Source organism: Phyllostomus hastatus, unplaced genomic scaffold (genome assembly GCF_019186645.2).
Source record: "Phyllostomus hastatus isolate PE091 unplaced genomic scaffold, TTU_PhHast_1.1 phas_scaffold_397, whole genome shotgun sequence".
Classification (NCBI taxonomy): domain Eukaryota; kingdom Metazoa; phylum Chordata; class Mammalia; order Chiroptera; family Phyllostomidae; genus Phyllostomus; species Phyllostomus hastatus.
Window position 1 is genome coordinate 4,972,871 of NW_025334029.1, and position 19,573 is coordinate 4,992,443.

General features: G+C 40.0%; 1 protein-coding gene across 6 annotated transcripts in view; it reads left to right on the plus strand.

The window, feature by feature from the left end:
* The first annotated feature begins 439 nt into the window (after positions 1-439).
* The window catches only part of MTM1 (myotubularin 1), a 154,586-nt gene continuing 135,452 nt past the window's right edge, over positions 440-19,573 (plus strand). For 4 of the 6 annotated variants that reach the window (XM_045820475.1, XM_045820479.1, XM_045820480.1 and 1 more), the window contains exon 1: positions 440-538. The gene's annotated coding sequence lies outside the window, so the exon portion shown is untranslated. The other 2 variants (XM_045820477.1, XM_045820476.1) reach the window with 2 other exon arrangements.

Here is a 19,573-nt window from a genome sequence, read left to right on the forward strand (position 1 = left end):
TTGCATATTCTGCACTAGAAACAGTGAAAGTTTTTTCCTTATAGTATCTCCACTTCACTTAACCAATCTTATGTACTAGTAATAGCTAAATTAAGAGACATCCGCTCAAGTTTTATCTATGGAAGTTTTCCCTCTGGGTTTCCCCTTTTGAAGAAAAACAGAGACACAGAAGAGTCCTGGGACTACGCTTCCCAGAAGTCTCTGCGTGGCACCTACCCGACTGTGGCCCCTAGCATCTTGGCCCTTCCCATTCCTAGCACCATATTTAAAACTACAGCTCCCGGTGACCCTTCAAAGAGGGTTTCCCAGCAGCCACCTGGCTAAAGAGCCCCGCCCCTGGGAGCGGCTCACTTGGCTCCTTGGAGCCCTCCGCCCGCCTCGGCTCATGTCACGTGATGCACCACCGCCAACTGGCCGCGGAGGAGGGTGGAGGGCGTTGGTCAAAGGCCGGAAGGCCGCAGGGGGAGGACCCTGGAGGGGGCGGAGCGGGGCCGGGAGTCAAGCAGCCTGGCAACAGCGGTGGCGCCCGAATCCCCAGGTGGGTGAGCAGTTGCTGCGACTTGTCTTGGAGCTAGGCGTTGCGGGGACTCGTGGTGTGGGAGCATTGGGGGACAGGGAAGAAGAAGTTGGGGTTTCCCAGGCCTGCGCGTTCCGCGGGGCCTCTCAGCACCAGAAGGGTAAGTGGGTTCACCCAAACTTCTTGGCTGTACCCGCCTGCCAGGTCTGAGGCCAGAGAGCAGTAGGCAAGTGTCAACGGCTTCCAGGTTCCCCCAGTCCAAGGTCCCAGGCCCCCGGGCGAAGGTCGGGTTGGGAACGGGGCTGGCGGGCCGGGGTGGGGGGGAGCGTGTGTTTTGGCCGCAGCCTGGGCTTTACATCCCGTTCCTGGGCGGCAAGTGGGCTGGGCGGCCGCCCTGTCTCCCTAGTGACACGCCTTGGCTGGTCCTCGCCGAGGCTTTCTGCGCGTGGTGGGTGCTCGCCTCATTCCCCGTGGGTTCTACAGAGCGGCCACAGGCGGTCATTGGCCTTGAAGACTGGATACGTGTTCTTGGCCAATCTTTCTTTCTGTGTCACAAACAGAAGGCTTATTTGTTTTTGCAACAGTTGAACGAAGATCTGAAAGGGAAAGGTTAGTTCCCTGATACGCAGTCTGAAGTATGCACAGGCGCGTGCAAGCGCGCCCTTTGCTGGGGTCTCTTCCTTAACTGTCTTTTGCTCCGCTCGGGAAGTGAAAACTAATTTTAGTTTTTGCCTAAGCATAGAAGAAATGATTCTCCTGCAAAAATTATACTCTTAAGCTTTTTATACGAATATAAAGTATGAGGCAAAGTGGGTTGTAAGTGGTTTTGGAATAGACATACTAAACCTTCGCAAGAATGGAATCATGACATATTAGAATTGACTGGGGCCTTGAAGTTCATATAGTTCATTTATTTACTAGATGGGGAAACTGAGGCCCAGAGGGGGTAACTAATGTGACACAGGCTGCCAGGCAACCTAATGGCAAAGCAGTATCATAAGTCAGGTCAGGGGATATCTTGGTGGCTGTCTAGCCTGGGTAGTGTGTTGTTTTTTTTTTTTAACCACAGTTCAGTTTTTGTTCTTTGTAAAATATCTACCTTAGAGTCTTGAGACTGAGCCAGCGATTTTGCCATAGTTCAAACTGTTTTGAATTTCCTTTAAAACCAGTTTACCAGCCAAATAGCACAATGAAGGTTGTTAATTTATAGAGACATTTTGTTTTCATTCAACATATATTTTTGGGCAAGATCACTTATTCATCAGATTTGACTCTGAATGTCTTTTGGCTATTTCACAAAACCAAACCTACCCTTAAGAGATTCCACACCATGGAAAACATTCAAACCATTGATGCTGCCAGGGTATAGCAGCCTCCTGAGGTACTAGAATGTGGAGAACACTTACTGGGGCTTTGAGATTCTAATATGGTTATTAAATGATTGATCTCCTTACCTCAAAGTTCTAACATATTAATCAAGTTGTCAATTGTTTTGTTCAACCAGAAGGCCCATGGTGTCCTCCCAGTGTGTAGCAGACAGCACCACTGACGAGGTCTCTGCCTTACAGAGCTAATGGGTGGGGAAGCAGACAATAAAAGAAAGCTATATTTTCTAGTGGAGATGAGCAATATGAAGAAAAATAGAGCTCTAGAACTCTATGATGACTATAAAATGGGCTAGCATGAATGAGAGTTACTTGTGCGTTACATGGGGTTGCTAGTTTTAGACTATCAACTGCTACTCCATTACAGCAAATAAATCGAAAAGTAAATCTGTCTGAATGAAAGAGATTCTGTGGAGTCCATCATTTCTCCAGCCATTGCCTTTTTGATAAGTTCATCACAGCCTCATTTTTAGTTGCTTTTCTTTCCCCTTATATGCAAACAGTAAGTGGTTTCAAACATCTAGAGAGATGGTCTTCAAGTCCTTTGCTGTCTCAGCAGTTACCTCAGTCTAAGGCTCTGCTAAGGTCAGTGTTGGTTGTTGATTTCATGCTGGTGTCTGCTGGCCTCAGGCTTCCTTACACAATGATTTCTTTTCCTGCACATTGGTTTGTACTGGGAACCTACTATGTGAAATGCTTGTCAACCTTCGTGTTGTGTGGTTTGTAAAGACATAAGTTCATTTTGAAATTACAGGCATACTTCGGAAAAATTGCAGGTTCAGTTTCAGACCACCAGAGTGAAGTAAGTATCACAGTAAAATGAGTCATCTTTTTGCTGGTGGAGGATCTTGCCTTCAGTTTGTAAAAAAAAAACAAACCCCAAAACAAACAAACAAACAAACAAACAGAAAACCCCACATCTGAGGCATGCTAAAGTGAAACAACAAAACAAGGTGTGCCTGTAGCTCTAGAGTAAAGAAGCACTCGACTTAAGAACAAGAATGCCAATAAACTGGCATTACTTATAGCTTACTGTAAAAGTTTATCTGCTCAGTTCTCTCATATTCTGTATGTTCAGTGGCCTCAAAGCAAATGTTTTCATTTGTACAGGTTCTGAAAAATGATTTAAGTTACATAATATATGCCAGTACTCTTTGTTCCAAAATGAAAGGAGGATTAACAAAATGTAGTTACTTTAAAAACCACTGAAAGAACATGTGGTTCTTGCTCTTATTGAGTGCTCCAAAATAAGGAGAAAAACAGAGCCTCTTCAAGGTTTAATAGGTGACATTTTGAACTGGTGGCCAAAGGATTTCAATGGCTAGAATTTCTTGTTATTTCTAAAGTTTTTAAAAAATTGTATAAGAGAATAAGAGGTTATTTTCATTATTCTTTAGTAACTCCCCTTTCCTGTTTCTGACCTCTTTGAAGTTCTTCTTTTTAAAAAACCTTTCTAGTTTCTCAGCTCATTATTCCTTTCTGGCAGATGAGGGGACATGGGCTAAGTTGGTGACTCGGGATTTGAATCCTGGCTCTAAATATTACCTGTATGAATTTAGGCGAGTTACCTCTGTGCCTCAGTTTCCTTATCTGTAAAATGAAAAGAATAATAGTATCTTCCTCAAGGGGTGTTGGCAGGACTGAGTGATAATCTATGTTAATCTGTGTTAAATGTTTATAATAGCATCTTGCACATAGTGGTCTCTAAACAAAAGTTGAACTACATGGAACTCCCTTCTTTTGACTTGAACTACATGGAACTTCATTCTTTTAAAGAAAAAAAATGGTTCTGGACATGTTTTAATAAATGTTTGGAAATCTAATAAGCCTGATTTTCTAGACAATTCTCTAAATTATTAACTCAAGCTTTTAGTTTCAGGTAATGTTGCAGCCGTGTTCACAGTTCTTGCAGTGCCATGTTACCTTTACTGTTTAGACTCAAACAATTAGATGCCATATTTTGTTTGTTATTACAGATAAGAATAGAGCAAGGGAATCCTTCAAATTCCTCTGCTTTGAAAGCAATAGGGTACCAGGAGACCCAGTTGCAATTAGTCATGTGAGATCCAGCTGTCATCCTGTATTGGAGGATGGTTTTTCATGTTGAGTGTTTACAATGTATTTTCCCACAGATCACACCAGGACAATCTCATTTTTTTTTTTTGTCTTTAAGAATGTGACAAACATTTCTTCAGAAAATTGGCATCCTGTACTAATAGTTTCTTTCTCTTTCTACCTGAGGAACAAGTAGTGGTAAAAAGCCTTGTGTCTGTGTGATGTGATAGAGAAATCTTCTTGAGTTTGGATTCCACAAGTCAGGTTCAACTTGGAGTTCTGCACCCTAAATCTATAATAAGGGACAAGTCATTTTACCTCACTGCTGGTGGCTCTTTCATTTGTAAGATAGATCTAAGAAAACATGCCTTGCCAAACTCCCAGAGCTCTTCAGAGAGTCAGATGTGCAACAGCACCCTTTGAAGACAGTGTGGCATTATTGTTATTGCAGTCATCTATTATATATGCCATCACTATTTGGAGAACTGATGTTAGAGGGCAGTGTCTTTCCTGTTCTTGGATCATCTCCCCCATAGCTGTAGGTATGGCCTCTGCCTCACTCTCTCCTGCCAGCATTCAGATATGCAAGTGTTTTATTGCCTCTCAAATGGACTTGAAACCATTGGTATACCTTCCGAGCTTCTATTTTCTTTATTCCTAAAATGATAGTACTGTATAACCAACAACCACAAGGCCATCTCTCCGTAATGGAACATTGCCTGCCTTTTTCTGCAGTGTCTCAGAAAGGAAGACTTTCCTTTTTTCAAATCAATACCCTACCTTAGCTCCTTAGTGCAGCTTGAGGCTCTACTGAGTTCCTCTACCCACACTAGATTGGATGCTCACCCTGTTGGGTTTGGACAAGAAGAAATCCAGGGACTCATTTGCTCTCCAGGTCCATACTGCCTTCCTTGTTTGTACAAGACAGGTGCCAAGTGCTCTTTTTTTGTGACTTGAATTTATTTCTCAATATCTTGAAATGACTCCATAAGTAGCTCTTAGAAATTTCATGTACTTATTATATTTAGTATTGTGTTCCTCAACTTTTTGTCTTCATATGGAACACTTGTGTATTAATTTCAGGATTAATTTTTTTCATATTCCAAGCTCATAAGAAAGATGGCTGAGGTTGGAGACATTATTCTGGCTAGGTGAAACCTAACATGGACCTCTTCATGCAGTACACATTTACTAAACATGCTTTAACTTGAACTGGGCAAGGGAGGACAGTTTACACTTATTTGATATGTTCATTTCAACAAATTCTGCTGTCAGTCTAGGGATTATATTCCATGACTGCAAGATGAAGCAAAGAGCTCATGCTTAGCCTTTCTTTCCATGGTCAATTAGCAAATGAATAAGAAAGTTCTTTGAGTCCAGTGCTGGGAGAGGTCTCACACATTGCTTTCCCACCCTTCCCAGCTTCTGGATTTTTGGACTATTGTCATGAGTACTTTGTAATTATGTTCGTTTCCCCACACCCACCCCCACAGAAAGGCTAAGGGAAGTTGAAGGGTAATAACTGAAAGTAAAAAGAAGAGTAACTTGTTTGTCACTCCTCCAGTTTCGATTCCCTTGCCTGCAGACCTTGACGACACAGTGAGGCCCTTTCTTTAGTTTTTGGTCATTGTTATATGTTGATATCACATCCTTGAGATTTTTGTGAGAAGGAAACACTGTTTCCGAGTGACTCTTAGAATGTAAGGGACTGTTACATCAAGGTGTCCTGCTTTCGCCTCTTAGTGGGACCTCTGGAGGCAAAGGTGGGCCCTGAAGGGGATTTGTAGCATCAGGTGGTGGTGCTTGTAATGCCCTTCCTTGTCTGAACTTTAAATTCCTTCATGGCCCTAAGACAATTTAGGTGGGGAATGAGGAGAACTGAGACTGTGCTGTCAGAACTCATTCCAACAGGGCTGTAATTGGCTTGAGCTATTTTACTGAAATAAGAAATGTCCCTGCACAACAGTGACCCCCAGCCATGACATGTCAGTACTATTTGTGGGTCACATTGAGAAGGAAGACTTGCACTTGGTTTCAGTGAGACCCCAGAAGGGTGCTGCCCTTGACCTTGTTATGTGGCAGGCAAGAAATAAGAAACCCCAGTCAAGATTCCATTTTGAGCTTCCTAGTCCAGAAGTGTGCCTTGCACTCATCAGTGATTCTGGTCTGAGAGCAAGTTCAAGTTCCCACCACCCTCACATAGAGAAGACAATTGGAGCTGGCCCTCACCTCTTTGTAACCCTTGTTGCAAGACATAACTCATTTTGAAAGTTGATGCTGAGTGTAATCCTGCTGGCTATTCCTTTTCTTTGCTATTATCAACTCTGAATTGATGTGATCATTCCCCCAGAGGTTCTCATCACTTTATGTAACCAAACAGTTTTTCCTTGTTGGTAAAGAATATCCTGATACCCCGGTGCTCCTCAGCTCTGGGGAGTTTGGGAGAAATGCAGAGTCTTAGATGAAATCAATTTTTATAGTAGATTTTTATTTAACCCAGTATATCCACAATATCATTTCAACATGTAATCAGTATAAGATAGTACAATGTCTTCCCCTTTTTCTAGACTAGGTTGTTGAAATTTGGTGAGTACTTTATATTTACTGCATCCCTCAGTTCGGACTAACTATATTTCATATGTTCATTTACATGAACAATTTATATGTTCATCACATATTTCATGTGATTTATATGGCCTAGTGGCTCCAGTGCTGGACAGCTCTGTTTGGAGAGATACATTTTGACCTAAATTTGCTGGTGATGTCAGCAGATTGACTGTCAAGGCCACTGCCACCTCATTTTAACCTTGCGTTAATGGTCTATGTAATCTGGGTCAAGCCCTTTGCCCAGTGCTATGATATAACATCTCATTTGAATTTTCACAGCATCCCCACTGAGTACCAGAGAGTTCTTTTCTCCGTTTCAGTTTGGTAAGCTGGTTTAAGAAGTCAGCATTGATATACATGTGAAATGCAAGCACCTTTGTTGAGGGCATCTTCAAAGAACTTGAGGAACTCCTCTGGCTCTTCAGAGCCAGGCTCTGGAGTCCCTCAATGTAAGGGTTTTTTTTTAATTTTTTATTTTATTTTAATCATTGTTCAAGTACAGTTTTCTCTGTTTTACTAATGTAAGTTTTCTTGGGCTGGAAAACCTGGTGGTTTGCCATGCTGGCTGCTTTTTTAGCATCACCTAGAGAGCTTTAACAACTTGCTGACCAGGCCCCAGCCACAGACCTTCAGATTTTTTTGGTCTGGGGGAGATCAGACATCTCCATTTCATTTTATTTTTTTTATTGTATTTCCCCCATTACCATTTAGTCCCCTTATACTCCCTCCCCCTGCAATCACCACACTGTTGTCCCTGTTCATGAGTCCTTTTTCCTTTTTGCTCAATCTCTCCAACTCCTACCCTCCCCAGCATACTTAGCTGTCATCCTGTTCTCTATCTGTGAGTATATCTGCATTTTAAAGTGATTCAGTGATTCTGGTGTGCTCCGTGGGAGTAACTGATAGGAACACACACGTCCCCAACCTGATAGCCCTGCTAATCATTGGGACTTCAGGTTGAAATGCAGATTCAGACTTGGTGGGTCTTCCGCTGTTGGAGAACACTTCTCAGTTGCAGCAAGGTCCCAGTTGATGCCCTCATGCTGTGCATTTTGACTTTGAGCAGCTAGCTGGTCAGAATCACCTGAGGGCATGGCTCAAATGACAACTTCACTGGCAGGCAGGCTGGAGTTTCTGATTCTTTTGGGGCCCAGAATCTATATTTGAAAGGGTGCAATATTTTCCATATTTTACCAGAAAGTATTATGTTTACCTTAGGTTTTGTGTAAGCATACATCTGCTGCTCATTTTTTTTTTTCATAAATAGATGTTGAATTTTTATCAGCCTTTTTTTCTGCCTTGATGGAGATACATTCCCCTCCTCTCTTTAAATCTATTGAACATGAGTTACTAAAAGAGATTTTCTAGTATAACATGCAACCTTAATTAGCTTTGCACTGCTGCATCTAAACCCAGTTGTTTCTTACTGCTGGATTTGTTTGGTAGTATTCAGGATTTTTACATCTGTATTTGTGAGTGAGATTTGGCTTTAATTTTCCTTTTCTGTGCTGTCCTTGTCTAGCTTAGTATCATTTTGCTAGCCTGGTAAAGTGAGTTGAGAGTACTGGGATTCCCTTTTCCTGATCTCTTAGAAGTTTGTATAAGGTTGGAGTTATCTGTTACTTTAATGTTGTGGTAGGAACATACCCCTAGAACCACCTGGGCCTGGTGTGGGAAGATTTTGAACTACCAGTTAATATCTGCTATATCTGTAGTTATGTCTGTCTTTTCATTCTTAAATCTTAATATTATTTATTTTTGCCTTCTGTCTTTTTTCTTGATTACTTTTACCAGGGGTTTGTCAGTTGTGGTTATGCAGTATGAGGTTTGTCACTATGTAGAAATGAATGTGCATAATTATATTCTCAAGTTATTTTGATTAATTTTTAGTAAGTAAAAATTTCATGATTTTAAGTCAAATTAATATCAAGGCATATTCTGAGAACCTTTACTTCCACGCCTGTCTCCTGTCAGGTATGCTGTCCACCGCCCCCCACCCCACCAATCAATATCATCAGTTTTTAGTTCATTCTTCTGTATTTCTTCTTTTGCAAATTTGATCAGGTGTGTACACTCTCACACACACATTTGCATTTCTTCCTTTTCTTACACCAAAAAAGTATACTACATATATTATTCAGCTTCTTGTTTTTTTGTTTGTTTGTTTGTTTTTCATTTAAAATATACCCTGGAAATCACTCTTCATTTTCTCCTTCTGTCTTTAGATTTATTCTGCTGTTTGGATATTTCAAAACATACTATTATTTATTTATTTATTTATTTATTTCTAGTATATTCTGATTTCCATTGTGATTATTTCATTCACCTGTAAGTAAATTGCTTAGAAGTCTGTTTTTAAATTTACAAATACATTTTCTAGGTATTTTAAGATCTAGTTTCTTTTTAAAAAATATTTTATTTATTTATTTTTAGACAGAGGGGAAGGGAGGGACATAGGGAGATAAAAATCAAAGTGTGGTTGCCTCTTACATGTTCCCTACTGGGGACCTGGCCAGCAACCCAGGCATGTGTCCTAGACTGAGATAGAACTGGCGACCCTTTGATTCCCAGGCTGGCGCTCAACCACTGAGCCACACCAGCCAGGGCTAAAACCTGATTTCTAATTTAACTTCATTATGGTCAAAGAATGTGATCTGAATAGTTCTTTGAAATGTGTTGAGGCCAGGTTTATATAGTATCTTGTGGTTTTCTTCTTTTTCTTAGCAGAATGCATTTTGTGTTCATCCATATTGTCTCATATATCAGCTGTTACTGAGTAGCATTCTGAAGTGGGGCTGTAACATAATTTGTCCATGTCAATGAACATTGAGTTGATTCCATTTTTTGGCCATTATGAATTGAGTGCTATGAACATTTTTTATAGGTCTTTATGTGGACTTGTGTTTTTGTCTTGTGTAAATACTTAACTGTTGCATTGCTGAGCCATATACTTAGTGTATATCTAACTTTACAAGAAACTGTCAGACTATTTTCCAAAGTGGCTGTGCCATTTTGCATTCCCACTGGCAAAGTAAAGTATGAGAGTTCTGCATGGGCCATGTCCTCACTGTTATTTGTTATTATCTGTCTTGTTAAATTGCAGCCATTCCAGTTGTTGTGTAATGGTAGCACATTGTGGTTTTAATGTGCTTATTCCTAATAACTAGTGATAGTGAGTATGTCTTCATGTGCGTATTGGCCATTCGTATATCTTTGGTAAAGTGTGCTTAAATCTTTTGCCTGTTTCTAATTGGATTGTCTGTCTTATTATTGGATATAAGACCTCACATATCAGATATATGATTTTCAAGTACTTTCTCCCAAATTGTGATTTATCCTTTTGTATTCTTAACTGTGCCATGGAAAGAGTGAACATTTTTCATTGTGATAAAATCCAGGTTATCATTTTTTTCCCCACTTATGGCTTATGCTTTTTGTGCTCTCAGAAATCTTTGCCTAACCTAAGTTCCCAAAGATTTTCTTTATGTCTCCCTGTAGGACTTTTACAGTTTTAGCTCTTATGTTTAGATCCATTGTGGCAGACAGACCCTACCCCTTGATTTTCACCTCCTAGTACTCACACCCTGTGTAATCTCCTTCCCTTGAGTTTACAGTGTTATGAGACCTTGAGCAGAAGATCCAGCTAAGCCATGCTGAGACTCTTGACCCATGACCCATGGGAACTGTGAGATAATTAATGTGTTCTGTTTAGCTACTGAGATTGCGGTACAGCATTGTAAAACTAATTAACACTTCTATGCTTCATTTCAAGTTATTTTTGTGTATTGGGTAAAGTAAGGATCAAGTTCCAGCATCATTTGTGGAAAAAACTATTCTTCTCCCATTGAATTACCTTGGTACTCTTGTTTAAAATCAGTTGGCCATTTCTAGGACCTCCAAAAGATGGGCCTGATTTGGGGCTCTATTGTATTCCATTGATGTGTATAACTATCCTTATGCCGGTAGCACAGTATCTTGATTATGGAGGCATTGTATATAGTGGGTCTGGAAAATGGATAGTGGAAGTACCCCAATGTTATTCTTTTGTTTTTCTTTCAAGATTATTTTGGTTATTCTTGGTTCTTTGCTTGTCTATATATATTTCAGAATCATCTTGTCAATTTCTCCTACAAAGCCCATTTGGATTTGATAGGTATTGTACTGAATCTACATGTAATATTGACATCATAACAAAATTGAGTTTTCTGATCCTTGAGCATAATATATTGTTTCCATGTATTTAGGTCTTCTTTAATTCCCATTGGCAAAGTAAAGTATGAGAGTTCTGCATGTTTCTCGCAGCTGTGTTTTATAGTTTTCAGCTATGGATCTTATGTATATTTTGTTAAATATACCCATTAATATTTCATTTGTATATTATACAAATGATATTTCATACTTTAGTGCCCATTTGTTCATTACTAACAATACAAATACAATTCATTTTTGTGTTGACTTGAGTATCATGCAACCTTAATAAATTTATTCATTCTATGGTTTCCTATAATGTTCTTAGGCTATTTTTACATACATGATCATACCATCTGCAAATACACTTTTACTTCTTCCAATATGTTATGCCTTTTTTTTCATCCCTGAAAGATATTGAAAGCAAGCAATAAGAGCACCTTCATTTATGTTGTTCCAACACTTAGGGGAAAGTATTCCATCTCTCACCATTAAGTATGATGTTAGCTATAGGTTTTTCATAGGTTCCCTTGACTATTCCTAGTGTGCTGAGAGTATATTTTCTATCATGATTAGATGTTGGTTTATGTTTGTAGAATTATGAATGTTTCAGATAACATCTGCAGAAAGACAATATTCCTCATGAATAGCCCTATTGGGAATTCTTTTGATTTTTTTTTAAATTTTGTTTTATTATAATTGTTGTTCAAGTACAGTTTTCTGTCTTTTACTCCCATCCCAGCCCACCCCCCTCCGCGGTGCTCCCCACCATCCTGCCATTTCAACCTGCCTCAGTTTTTGTCTGTGTGTCCTTTATACTTGTTCCTATACACCCTTCCCCTTTTCCCCTGACATTCCCTCCCCTCTCCACTCTGGTCATTGTCAGCTTGTTCTCTATTTCGGTGTCTTTGGTTATCTTTTGCTTGTATGTTTGTTTTGTTGTTTAGGTTCCTGTTAAAGGTAAGATCATATGGTATTTGTCTTTCACTGCCTGGCTTATTTCGCTTAGCATAATGCTTTCCAGTTCCATCCATACTGTCACAAAGGGTAGCAGCTCCTTTCTTTCTGCTGCATAGAATTCCACTGTGGAAATGTACCATAGTTTTTTTGATCCATTCATTTACTGATGGGCACCTAGGTTGCTTCCAGCACTTGGCTATTGTAAATTGTGCTGCTCTGAACATTGGGGTGCATAGGTTCTTTTGGATTGGTGTTACATGGTTCTTAGGATATAATCGCAGCAGTGGTATTGCTGGGTGAAAAGGCAGATGCATTTTTAGTTTTCTGAGGAAATTCCAACTGTTCTCCATAGTGGTTGTACCAGTCTGCAGTCCCACCAACAGTGCACTAGGGTCCCCTTTTCTCCACAACCTCTCCAACACTTGTTGCTTGTTGCTTTGTTTATGATGGCCATTCTGGAAGGTGAGAAGTGGTATCTCATTGTGGTTTTAATTAGCATTTCTCTGATAACTAGTGATATTGAGCATCTTTTCATGTGTCTCTGGGCCGTCTGTATGTCCTCCTTGGAGAAGTGCCTATTCAAATCCTTTGCCCATTTTTTAATTGGGTTGCTTGTCTTCTTAGAGTGGAGTCATGTAAGTTCTTTATATATTTTGGAGTTCAAACCCTTGTCTGAGGTATCATTGGCAAGTATGTTTTCCCATACATTTGGTTCTCTTTTTATTTTAGTACTGTTTTCTTTAGCCATGCAGAAGCTTTTTATTTTGATGAGATCCCATTTGTTTATTCTTTCCTTTGTATCCCTTGCTCTAGGGGACATATCAGTAAAAATGTTGCTGTGTGAAATATCTAAGATTTTCCTGTCTACGTTCTCCTCTAGGACTTTAATGGTGTCATGGCTTATATTTAAGTCTTTTATCCACCTTGAATTTTTTTTGTGCATGGTATAAGTTGGTGCTCGAGTTTCACTTTTTTGCACATAGCTGTCCAGTTCTCCCAACACCATTTGTTGAAGAGGCTGTTTTTACTCCATTTTATGTTGCTGCCTCCTTTGTGAAATATTAATTGACTATAGAGACTTGGATTTATTTCTGAGCTCTCTGTTCTGTTCCATTGGTCCATGTGCCTGTTCTTATGCCAGTACCAGGCTGTTTTGATTACAGTGGCCTTGTAATATAGTTTAGTATCAGGTATTGTGATCCCTCCAACTTTACTCTTCTTTCTCAAAATTGCAGCAGCTATTTGGGGTCATTTATGCTTCCATATAAATTTTTGAACTGTTTGTTCTATGTCTGTGAAATATGCCATTGGTAATTCAATAGGTATTGCACTGAATCTGTAAATTGCTTTGGGTAGTACGGACATTTTGATGATGTTAATTCTTCCAATCCATGAACACAGTATATGTTTCCATTTGTTTGTGTCTTCCTTGATTTCTTTCTTCAGTGTTGTGTAGTTTTCTGCATACAGGTCTTTTACCTCCTTATTAGATTTATTCCTAGGTATTTTTTTTTTTTTTTGCTAATTCAAGTGGGATTTTTTTCTTGATTTCTGCTTCTGCTGCTTCATTGTTGGTGTACAAAAATGCCTTTGATTTCTGGATATTGACTTTGTATCCCGCTGTTTTGCCAAATTGGTTTATTAGGTAGAGCAGTTTTTTGGTGGTGTCTATAGAATATTGTATGTACACTATCATGTCCTCTGCAAACAGTGACAGTTTTGTTTCCCTCTTTCCTATTTGGGTGCCTTTTATTTCTTTTTCTTGTCTGATCGCTGTGGCTACAACTTCCAGTAGTATATTGAATAGAAGTGGTGAAAGTGGACAGCCTTGTCTTGTTCCTGATCTTAGCGGAAAAGATTTTAATTTTTGCCCATGGAGTATAATGTTGGCTGTAGGTCTGTCATATATGGCCTGTATTATGTTGAGGAATGCTCCCTCTATTCCCACTTTGCTGAGTGTCTTTATTATAAATGGTTGCTGTACCTTATCAAATGATTTTTCTGCATCTATTGATATGATCATGTGATTTTTGTCTTTGCTTTTGTTTATGTGATGTATTACATTTACTGATTTGTGAATACTGAACCATCCTTGCATCCCTGGGATGAATCCCACTTGGTCATGGTGTATGATCTTTTTAATGTATTGTTGGATGTGGTTTGGGAATATTTTATTGAGGCTTTTAGTGTCTGTGTTCATCAGTGATATTGGCCTGAAGTTTTCTTTCTTTGTTGTGTCTATCTGGTTTTGGGATTAGGGTGATGTTGGCTTCATAAAAAGAGTTTGGGAGTCTTCCATGTTTTGGATTTTTTGGAATAGTCTGTGAAGGATACGGGTTAGTTCTTCCTTAAATGCTTTGTAGAGTTCTCCTGTGAAACTGTTGAATCCAGGGCTTTTGTGTAATGGGAGTTTTTCGATTACTGCTTCAATTTCATCTGCTGTTATTGGTCTGTTCAGGTCTTCTGCTTCATTGAATTTTGGAAGATTATATTTTTCTAGAAATTTGTCCATTTCACCTAGGTTTTAAAATTTCTTGGCATACAGTTCTTCATAGTAATTTCTTACAATCCTTGGTATTTCTGTGGTATCAGTTGTGATCTCTCCTCTTTCATTTCTGATTGTGTTTATTTGAGTCCTCTCTCTTTTTTTCTTGATGAGTCTGCTTAAAGGCTTGTCAATTTTGTTTATCTTTTGAAAAAACTCATGGATTCTTTCATCCTTACAGTTGTGTTTTTACTCTCTATGTGATTTAATTCTGCTCTGATCTTGGTCATTTCCTTCCTTCTACTTGCTCTGTGTTGTCTTTGTTGTTGTTCCTCGAGTTCTTGTAGGCGTAGGGTTAGGTTGTGTGTTTGAAATGTTTCTATCTTTTTTAGGTAGGCCTGTATTGCTATACACTTCCCTCTCAGGACTGCCTTTACTGTGTCCCATAATTTTTGGGTTGTTGTGAGTTCATTTTCATTTGTTTCCAGAAACTTTTTGATTTCTTTCCTAATCCCATTCTTGACCTATTCATTGTTTAATAGCATGCTATTCAATCTCCATGATTTTGAGTGTTTTGGATTTTTTCCATTGGGGTTGGTTTCTAGTTTCAATCCCTTATGATCCGAGAATATGCTTGGTATGATTTCAGTTTTCTTGAATTTGTCAAGTCTTGTTTTTGTGTCCTGTCACGTGGTCTGTCTTTGAAAATGCTCATGTGCATTTGAAAAGAATGTGTAATTTGCTTCTTTGGAATGAAGGGCTCTATATATATCAGTTAAGCTCATTTCATCTAGGGCATTGTTCAATGCCACAATGTCTTTGTTCATATTTTGTTTGTAAGATCTGTCCATTTTTGACAGTGGGGTATTAAAATCCCCCACTATAATTGTGTTGCTGTCAATATCTTTCTTGAAGTCGTTTAAGATTTTCTTGATGTATTTGGGTGCTCCTATGTTGAGTGCATATATATTTACAATATTTATGTCTTCTTGGTGGATTTTTTCCTCGAGTATTATAAAGTGACCTTCTGGGTCTCTCTTTTTGGCTCTTTTTTGGAAGTCTATTTTGTCTGATATGAGTATTGCTACCCCGACTTTATATTCGTGTCCATGTACTTGGGAAATTTGTTTCCAGCCCTTCACTTTCAGCCTGTGTAGGTCTTTTGTCCTGAGGTGGGTCTCTTGCAGGCATCATATGTGTGGGTCATGTTTTCTTATCCATTCAGCTATTCAATGTCTTTTAATTGGAGTATTTAATCTACTTACTTTTAAGGTTGTTATTGATAGGTACTTATTCATTGCCATTTTCATACCTGCATTCCTGTCTGTCTGTCTCTTTTCCTTCTTTTCCCTTTAGCAGTCCCTTTAGCATCTCTTGCAGAGCTGGTTTTGTCTAGGTGCATTCTTTTAGACTTCTTTTGTTTGGGAAGCTCCTTATGTGGCCTTCTATCTTTATTGAGAGCCTTGCTGGGTAAATTAGTCTTGGTTGCAGGCCTCTGGTTCTCATTACTTGGAATATTTCTTGCCATTCTCTTCTGGCCTGGAACATTTCCATTAACAAGTCAGCTGCTGGCCTTATTGGGGCTCCCTTGTATGTTACTTCCTGTTTCTCCCTTGCTGCCTTTAAGATTCTCTCTTTGTCATGGTCTTCTGCCATTTTAATTATGATTTGTCTTGAAGTGGGCCTCTTTGGGTTCCTCTTGATTGGGACTCTCTGTGTTTCCTGGACTTGTGTGACTTTTCCTCTCAAAAAGGAAAGTTTTCCATCATTACTTTTTCAAATAGGTTTTCTGTCCCTTGTTCTTCTTCTTCTCCTTCTGGTATCCCTGTTATACGGATATTATTACATTTCATATTGTCTTGCATTTCTTTTAATCCCCCTTCATTCTTTCTGAGCGTCTTTTCCTTTTGTTGCTCTTTCTGGGTGTTTTTTTCTACTTTGTCCTGTAGCTCACTGATCTGATCTTCTGCTTCATCGATCCTGCTTTACATTCCTTCAACAGTGTTCTTCAGTTCAGAAATTGTGTTCTTCATTTCCTCTTGGCCCTTGTTGATAGTTTCTATTTCCGTTTTCATGTTGACGTAGTTTGCAGTGAGTTCACTGTAGCTTCACTGTAGTTTCTGGTAGCTCATTGTGAGCTCATTGAGCTTTCTGATAACCATTGCTATGAACTCAGTATCTGGTAGTTGAGTTCCCTGTATTTCATTTAGTATTCTTTCTGAGGCTTCCTCCTTTCCTTTCATTTGGGGATTGTTTCTTTGTTTTCCCATTGTTTGTGGGACTCTTCTTGTTACCTTCAGCTTCTAAAATTGATCTGTTCTGGCTCCGTGGGTTTATGGTGTGAACTTCTGTGGTAGAATCCCTGTGAGATTCAGTGGTGCAGTCTCCCTGATCTCCTGAGCTCACTTGTCTTGGGCTGTCATTTAAGTTGGCTTTGTGTTTTTCTTTGGGTTTTGATTGTTGTTGGGTCTTTCTTTGGTGGGTCCTTCCCACCAGCTTCTTAACTGAGGGTCATTGTGTGCACCATCTCTGTATTTTGTTGTGGTGGTGAGGGCAGGTAGTGTTGAAGCTAGTGCTTCCGTGTGTACAAGGTTTTGAGGATTCTCTCTTGCTCTTGTTCAGTTGTTTGTACTGGGTAGTTTCTCCACTATTTAGTTGTATTTCCAGATAGGTCCTGGATTGAGGTTTTTGTGGTTTCCACTCCCTCCTCACCTTCTTCTGTTATGCGTTGGTGGTTCCTATGTTGTTAGGTTTCCTCTTCCAGTGGATATCATGGTGTTCACCACTTCCACCTACTCTTTTTTGTGATCAGTTGGGGAGGGAAGGCAAAATGGTTTAAAACAGCAAGAGAGTATTCTATGATATTTACAGTAGCAGCTGGTTGAGAAGAGGTAGGAGAGCCTTTGGCTATGTATAGTGTTAACCGTGATCTTCCACCCAGCCAGCCGATTTTTAGAAAGGATGGAAAGAAGATAAGACTCTTGTTGCGGAAGGAAGGATTGTGAGTTGGATTTATAAAGCAGTGAGGTTGTGGGAGGTCAGATTCTGAGGTAAGGTGAGAGTAAAGGATAGTGAATAGGTGTAGTGTGTGAGAGAATAGAGTTTAACCACTATAGTAATAGAGTTCAGGAAACTGTGAAGTGGGCTAAGATCTGGGAGCGGTTTTGTGAGGTATTTACAATTGTATGGAACAGCTATTATTTACAGTGATATTAGAGCAACAGTCATATGACAGAGTGTATGTGATCTGCATAACAAGAATAGGGAGTATAGGACCTTGAATAGTGTGCTAAGGGAACACAAGTGAAGTGGACAATAAAGTAGCAGTACACTATGAAAGAGAGAACAGAGGAAACCTGTCAAATGATACAGTATAACCAGCCAAGCAAAGAAGACTATACAGAAAGAAGAGGGATACAAAAATACTATTAAAATATGCCCTGGCTGGTGTAGCTCAGTGGATTGAGCGCGGGCTGCGAACCAAAGTGTCGCAGGTTCGATTCCCAGTCAGGGTACATGCCTGGGTTGCAGGCTATGACCCCCAGCAACCGGACATTGATGTTTCTCTCTCTCTATCTCCCTCCCTTCCCTCTCTAAAAATAAATAAATAAAATCTTTAAAAAAAATACTATTAAAAGATGTAAGAATAATGAAAAAATAATACAAATATGCAATATCTTGCAGGTTCTCCGTAATAGCAAAGTGAATTTTGTCTCACTGTCTCAACTTTTGGGTTACCCCTTCTTTGAGTCCAACTCTGGTCTTTTCACAGCTCTAGATTTTTTTGGGTTCACTTGTGGGTATTTTTTTTAAAAAGGCAGAAGGTAGCAAGAAGACATAAAATTGGAAAGAAAGGAAGAAGGAATAAAACAAGAGAGAAGGAAAGAGAGGAAAATGGTATTGAAAGATAAAACAATAATAAAAATTAAAAAAATAAAAGATTACTTGAAAACAAAACAAACAAACAAAAAAAACCTTGTTGGTTTCAAACTGGCCAAACCGCTTTTTTTGGTCTTGCTGGCTGCAGCAGTCTGAGGGACAATTGGTATGGCTTTTTGGGTGTTGGATTCAGGACTTCCTGAGAGTGCTCTTTCTCCCGGGGTTACTGCTGTGGACAGGGGTACGGTTTGCACTTGCTCGGCCAGGCTGTCTCGGTCCTGCGGGCTCTGACACGCACTCTTCCCAAGGGTATGGGGGTGCGCAGGGCCTTCTGTGCAAACTTCCATGCCACCTCAGGATCGTTTCCCGGCTGGGTGGGGAGTAGGCCTAGCAGCTGTTGCCCACGTATTCCCCAAAGAGTTTTTCTTTTTGAGAAATTCCTCTTACTGAAGCTTGCCACTTTTTCCAGCTAGAGCAGTGACTATTGGGGGTCATTGCCGGTCACTGTGCGACTCTCAACTCTCCCAAGCTGGTGTCCACGGACTCTGCGGGTGATCACAGCCCCTGTGTGTGCCAATTTGTCCTTTTTCCCCTCTCTGCCACTTCAAGCAACCAGGTCTCTCCCAGTGCTGTTTAAACCTTGATTGGCCAGAGAGGGAGGGAGCAGTTGACCCAGCTCTCTCCCAATGACTCTGCAGCAGACGAGGGGTGGGCACTGGGCCTGCGGCTATAGCCGCTCTGGTTTCCGAGCTGGTCCCTAGGACCTTATTGACCTGAAGCACTCTCCTTACCGTCTTGGTTTTTCAGTGTCCACTACAATTTTTGATCTCTTATTTTCATATATGCTGGGGCACTGATGGCTGTTTGCTCTTTTCCTCCATAGATCAGCTAGGTTTTTCTCCCATGTGTAGGGGGAAGTGGAATCTGCTCCCTCCTACCCCGCCACCATCTTCCCTCTCTTTTTATTCTTTTATGGAGCAGTATATTGCTTCTTCAAAAGCCATGGAAATTATCTGTGTTTGGATTCCTATGTATTACTGTTACAGTACTGGAATTTCTTCATTTTCCCTTTCTTTGCTATTCTTTTGATACTGGTTTTGGTTCCTCTTCATCTCCTTGCGTTTTTATTTCTGCCTTTTATATGATTACTTCCACATCTTTGAAAACTTCCTCCCTTCTAACAGTACTAGGTTCTAGAAATGTGTGTGTGTGTGTGTGTGTGTGTGTTCATTCATTTGGTTCTTTCACTTTCTTCTATAGCAGGAATGAGTGGCCACTTGTATTTATGGCTAGAGTAATAGGTAACTGCCCCACACAGGAAGATAAACATTGTCTGTAATCTGGATCACTTGCAAGCCTTTCTCTTTCTGAATTTCCAAGGCTTCTAATGAGGCCAGTCTTTAAAAATTGCCTTTGGACACTCCTCTAACTACTATGTCAAATCACCTCTTGGGCTGGCTACTAGCCCTGCTGCTGATCTCTTTGAACCTTGAAGGT